The following is a 6,755-nucleotide window of genomic DNA, read 5'->3' on the forward strand; positions in this document are numbered from 1 at the left end:
TGTACTACCTACCTGATTGACCTTTTTGGGGTGGGGGCACTCTTCCAATGAGGGTAAATCATGGGGCTCACTCCTCACTCTGACTCCCAATCTTCTGCAGTCAGCAGCTGTCTTGCTATCATGGTATGGTGCCTTTTAGAGTGGCACACTCTTCTAGCACATAGCTGGCATTTCTTAATTGGCTCAGGTGATTCAGGTAGGCTGACAAGGCAGGGGGCTACAGCTGGAGGATGAGTAGTGGAATGAGGAACTCCTGCAACAACTTTGAAATTTAAGCCCTGGTCTGTCTCCAGTTCCATTCCTTCCTGCTGGTCATAGCTCTCTGCCTGTTGAACAAATGGTTAGGGTAAGCTCTCATCTAGCTGAGGCTCAGGGGAAGCTCCTGGCAAAGCTTTTCTTCTGAGGAGTCCTAAAAGGACAACAGCCTTCCCTGCCTGGCCTGCCCTTTGGGAGATAGGGATGTGGAGGAAGGAGGCAGCCCCCTGCAGCCTTCTCTGCATGGCCAAGCCTTTGGGAAATGTGAGGGGGGGGGGTGGCAGCCTCCCCCCACAGCCTTTGTGGCCCAACCTTTGGAAGATGTGGAGGGTAGGAAGGTGGCAGCCCACCTGGCCTTTGAATGATGTCTGGTTGGATGGAAAGGTGGGGATATAGACACTTTTGCTTGGGGATGGGGCTAGGAGGGCCAGGGTCCCTCCAAAGCAGCTGTTTTCTTCAGGAGAAATGATGCCTTCCTTCCCACATCTCTTCCCTACTCCTCTTTCTTTGTCCCTTTCTCTGTTTCTTTCTTTCTTTCTTTCAAGTGCAAGCACTCTTCATCAGACTATGAACTCCTTACATGACAGAGAATATTGCTATATATTCCCTGTTGGTCTTAAAGGTGCTACTGGACTCTGATTTAATTAAGCACATTGGAAGTTCACCCTAGAGTATGTCAGTGCAATGGGTGTGCATTGTAAAAGATCTGTACTTGTGAATGAGTGTAACTGTGCTTAATGATTTCCCCATTAATAAAATCTCAATAAGTTCCCAGGGAAACCTAAAACAGTTTGAAAATCACCCCAAAGAAATCCCATCTGCTACCTGGATTCATTACAAAACCAACTGCATCTTTCCTGGGTTCCTGTTTCCATCACACGGTAACAAAATTAGATGGATAACATGGTGTGTGTGCATGTGCGGGGGATTCATTTTTTGAGTGCATCTCAGTAAAACTGAAGTTACAATTCTCCAATAGCTGGTTATATTGAATCTGCTGATGTATCATAACTGTTAGTTGGCATTTTTATTACACCAGGGGAATTTTTGGTTATGGCCTTAATCTGTGTATTTATCCTTTTTGGAGTTGCTAGTTTAATTATCAGATAATATCTTACCACTGAAATTCAGTGACCTTGTATGGCTCTGGATGGTAAATTGCAGACACTTAGAAGATATGTGGGGTAGCAGGCTATGATTGGCAAACTGGGGTCATTGACAGAACTCTGGAAGACTGGCCTACTTCCACACTACCTATTCTCTCCAAAATGTGTAGCTTCGTTGTTGATTATTATGGGAGGACAAATCGACAATCATATATCCAATCTGATTGTTCTAGAAAAGGGGGAAGGGAGAACCCCTGCAAACCAGCCTTATAAACAAATAATGCATTTCCTCCAGCAACATCTGTTACCCAAAACCCCTGGTGAAAGTTCAGATTTCACAAGAGGCATCAGTAAGAAGGTGAAACTGTTCCCTCATTTGCAACAAAATTAAAAAGGCTTTCAGAACACTGTGACTTCAAGGAGGGGCTTAATGATGCATTAAGAGACAAATTGGTATGTGGGCTATGCAGTGAGCGGGTACAAAAGAGACTTCCAAGTGAGGAAAACCTCCACTGCTCTAATGTTCTGTCGCAATGGAAACTACAGTTAGTGGAGCTTCAAAGTAGAGCTCAGTGCAGAAGCAAAACTCGTTGCTGAACAAATGAAGGAGTAACTAAGTTGAGGTCAGAGACACATGTCCAGATTACTGGTATGGAAAATTAATTTTATTCCTCTGCCCATCTAAGTGTAGGTTAAAATGGTATGCTACAGGAAAGGCGATATAGTCAGAGATTATGTGGCACTAACGAAGAAAAAAACACAGCAAAGACCACACAATGATGTAGGAATGAATGCATTCTGACAGAAACTGGGCCTCTGGGTGTGGCACAGGAAACCTCAAGCAAAATCAACCGTTTGGTAGCTGCAAACTTACTCAGGATGGAGGTATCCAACAGGGCTTCAGTGGCTGCCATTTAATGGGCTACTTGATCCCACCTGGAACTCTTGCTCTGGGTTCTCCACCCCAATCTGCAATGGGATTTATATTTTAGTGGAGTTCTGCATGAGATCATTGTATAGTCACCTACCTTTTGGGTTTTCCCTGGCTCCCTTCTACCACAGTTTTGCCTCAACACCAAAGCATCATCCCCTAATGTCATTGACATGCCTACATAGGTTTTGGATGAGGTTGGCATGTTACATTTATTTCTGGTTCCTTTCCTGTTTGGGGAAATAATTCCCCTTGGTTCTTGAGGAAGGCAGAATCTCGGGATGGGAGGAACCTTAATAAGGTGTAATACCATAGGATCCACTCTCTGAAGTAGCTATTTTCTTCAAGAAAATTGATCTCTGTCATACGCGATCAACTGTAATTCTGGAAGATCTCCAAATCCTACTTGGAGGCTGGCTAATACCTACTAGCTTTTAAATCAATGGCTAAAAGGCAAAGACAGTAGGTTGGACATGAGGGAAAATAAGAGCTGTTTTTATATCCCACTTTTCTCTACCTGAATGAATGTCAAAGTGGCTTACAATTACTTCCTTTCTACTTCCCACAGCGGGTACCTCGTGGGGCTGAGAGAGCTCTGAGGGGAAACCGTGAGTCACCCAGCTGACTGCATATGGAGCAGTAGTCCAGATTAGAGTCTGCCACTCTTAACCACTATACCAAGTTGGCTCTGAGGGGAAAGCACCACGTCCTGTGAGGAGGTGCTCTTGCTACTGTGAAAGTCTTTAAGGTCCCACCAGGACAGCTTTGTGGCTACATAAATGCATTCTACCTGTTATTGCTATGCTAAGACATTAAAATCCTTGAATCTCCTGGCTGCCCTACACACATCATAAATAAGTTGTCGGAAGTATGCATTATAGTGTAATGAGAGTAGAACTGGTGGGTGTAAATGATCCCTGCATGCTGCAGCCATTGGTGGGGCTGGACAGCTCTGGGAATTACAACTAGGGCTGCCAAACTCCAGGTAGGAACTGGAGTTCTATCCTATTGATTTCCAGATGATAAAGATCAATTCCCCTGCATAAAATGGCTGTTTTAGAGGGTGGACTCTATAGCATTACAGACTATTGAGGCCCCCTCCCCTAAATCTGACTTTCCCCAGGCTCCCCTTCCAGAATCTCCCAGGTATTTTCTAACCCAGTGCTGACAACTGTAATTACAACTAATTTCCAGACTACAGAGGTCAGTTCAGCTGGGGAGAAAAGACTTCTCTGGAAGGTAGGCCCTATACCATAATACTCCATTAGGTCACTCCTCTCTCTAAATCCCACCCTCCCCAGAGTCCAAGCTTCAGTATTTCCCTCATGGAGTTGGTAACCTTAAATTGCTACAGCACTTTTCTAATTCTTCAAGACACTTCTATTTGGTTTATAGCAAGAGGGCATTTCTCAATGCTGTTTCTTCTCAGATTTAGTCGGGGGGGGGGGGGTGGAGCAGCCTTGTGTTGTAAGCTCTGTTCTATTTCAGATTTCCAAGGACTCGCCGCCATAACCATCATGTGGTAATTGTGGGTCGTTGGGCAAACAGATTCTATAACGAGTCCTTGGCTGTCCCTAACCAAAACTTCCTTGGACAGGTTCATTTACAATGTTCAAACAGAATGACCTTCCGATCTCGCTTAATGGTCCCTGAATTGCTGCAAATATGACCTGACATTTCCTTATGGGTGAGTTATTGAATTATGCCTGGGAATACAATAACATAATTTTGTTCCAGAGCCTAAGTGAAAGTGATAGTCCAGCAGATTAAGATGTAAAATTCCTGGAGAAAATTAAGTTATTTATAATCTGATGCATATCTCCTTGTTTTATCTGCCACGTAATGCAATTATTCTCTATGGTACAGTAGCTGTGTTCTCGGAGACTGCTGACACTGTCGAAGCGGTGGCTGTAAGGGAGTCAAGAACTTCAGAGGGCAGCTGGCAGGACGTTTAAAATTAGATTTCCAAATGGGGGGGGAGAGAATCTAATTCATCTGGCCGTTAATAACGTGAGCTCTTTTCAATGTTCACTTACGCTGCATAATAATAGCCACCTACCATTAAAAGAATAATAACAGTATTTAAAGGTAATGCATTTACTGCAGATTTCTTTGTTTTTGAAACGAACACTTCCTTTTATAATTACCAATACTTACTCAAATTCTTTCTCTTTGACAGCGAATTGTAGGTAGTGCTTTGTACATATCCAACACCTGCTGCAATCTCGCCTGAATGAGAGGGATCTGAATGGTATCTGCTGTGTATCCAATGCATCCCCCCTGCCCAAAAGAAATAACCATGTGGTAAACTCTAATGGAAAATAGACACCAAAAATATTAATGCAGTTGTGTTTTATGGCATGGACGTTTTGGTTTAGAATGGTAGATTCCAGGAGAAAATCATAAACATTCCCGAATGTGTCCTCTTCTGGCAATACTACAAGTCTAAGAAGTAATGAATGGAACCTACTGACCCACAGGCTGAGGGCAAGAGAAGGCAAGCTTTATAAAATAATGCCATAAGAAACTGATGTGCAAACCAAAAAACGTGACCATTATATAATTCTTACTACAATCACATATGACTATATCTCCGAATGACTTATCTGCCCATGCCTACCTACAATGCAACATTTCGTGTACTGTTGTCACTGTAAATCTAATATTTCCATATCTGATATACATGTTTTGATTCTTGATGTGGTCATAAGCATATTATATACCTGAAGCGTCTCCAGCACCGTATGCAGCTATTACATTTAGGATGCCCATAGAGTTTAACTTGTCAGTATCTGCTTTAGTTTCATCATCTGCTTTCTCATTTGGCTCCGACATTATTGGTTCAAAACTTTTAGTGTTCTGATGTCTTATCTCCCTCCTGGATGCATCATAGTAGTCAATTATGCACAGGATGGGTGCGCTGGGTCAGCGCTTATACGTCAGCAAGGTAAATCCCCATAGACGCATGAAGTTGCTGTCAGCCCGGCCCCCTCCCAGCCCTGACCCACGTTAGGGCCTCTGATGGCCCTCTGGAGAGGAATGCTGATTTCCCGGCATTCCTTTACTTAACATGGGTGCTCTCAGCACCCATGCTATGCTGGGCCCATGTTTATGCAAATTGTCTGGCTCCTCCTCTGCCTACAGTGTCCACTCAGGGTGTCAGAGAGAAGAACAGGGCATTCATCGACCCCCATGATGGTGTGATAGCATCGCCATACGACTCCACCCTCGTGCAGAGACAGCTTCCACGTACCCCTGCTGCTGCCACTGCCACATGGCAGGGGGAAATCTGTCTGCCCCAGAGTTCTGTGTGCATATGGACAACTCCAGGGGGGATTTTGTCCCCTGTGTTTACACAGGAAGTGGAAGGGTATGCTGCCCTGCTGCACTGAACTGCTGGCAGCAGGGCCATGCATAATAAGCCAGTGTGAACCAAATATGATCTAGGCCAGTGGTCCCCAACCTTTTTATCACCGGGGACCACTCAACGCCTTTTACTGAGGCCCCTTGTGGGGGGGTAGTTTACTCCTCTACTCTCAACCACTGCCCTAGCGCTCTCTGATCACTATGGTAATGTTCAAACATCCCTTCAAAATAAGATACAGACACGCCACAACAATGAAGTGTGTTGTAAAGGGCTGGGGGGGGGATGAAGTAAAGGGCCGGGGGGAGAAGGCGTCCTTTGGGGCCCACCTCCAATTAGTCGAAGGACCACATGTGGTCCGCAGCCCACAGGTTGGGGATCGCTAATCTAGGCTATATGTTATTCAGTCACTTTTTCTATAAATCATTCCAATAGATGGCCACTGATTCTGCCATAGGAGAATGTCTTGTGTTGTTGCCATCATTTATTTAAAATATTCCTGCCCTGCCTTAACTGTTCGGATTCAAGGCAGCACCATGACCAGGATAGCCCAGGCTGGCCTGATCTCACCTAGTTTCAGATGCTAAGCAGGGTCAAGTATTTGGTCAGTGGTTAGATGGGAGACCACAAAGGAAGTCCAGGGTTCCTATGCAGAGCCAGGCAATGGCAAACTACCTCACAATGTCTCTTCCCCTATGGGGGTCACCGAAGTCAGCTGCAACGTGACAGAAAACAACATTATCAAGGTAGTGAGGAAATCAAAACTGGACAAGAGTCCAATCAGCAAAAAATTAGCACAGAAATTACCATCTCAGAAACTCTTAGGAGATTGGACCCACCACAACATAAACTCATGACCTGGCTATTGCAGTATGGATAGTCCTAAAGGAAAGCATCATAACCCAAAGGCTGTCTGAAGAACGTAGCTGGCAGATGGGAGTATAGTGTTTCATTTCTTGTTCAAAAAGTACCTGTATGCCTCTTTTTCCCTGAAGCTGAGCAGTGCCTCATTCTCAAATGCTCCCCATTAACGGCTATGTAGGCTAGATAAGGATCTGTGTTGCCCTGATAAGATTCCTTCAGCATCTTCTTCTTCACT

At 44.6% G+C, this 6,755-nt stretch overlaps 1 long non-coding RNA gene across 1 annotated transcript; it reads left to right on the forward strand.

Moving 5' to 3' along the window:
- The first annotated feature begins 229 nt into the window (after positions 1–229).
- Positions 230–5,095, forward strand: LOC143841838 (uncharacterized). The gene is made up of 3 exons (XR_013232888.1): positions 230–346; positions 3,890–3,979; positions 4,472–5,095. It is a non-coding gene; the product is annotated as an uncharacterized LOC143841838 (long non-coding RNA).
- Positions 5,096–6,755: the final 1,660 nt, after the last annotated feature.

Source organism: Paroedura picta, chromosome 7 (genome assembly GCF_049243985.1).
Source record: "Paroedura picta isolate Pp20150507F chromosome 7, Ppicta_v3.0, whole genome shotgun sequence".
NCBI classification, from domain to species: Eukaryota; Metazoa; Chordata; class Lepidosauria; order Squamata; family Gekkonidae; genus Paroedura; species Paroedura picta.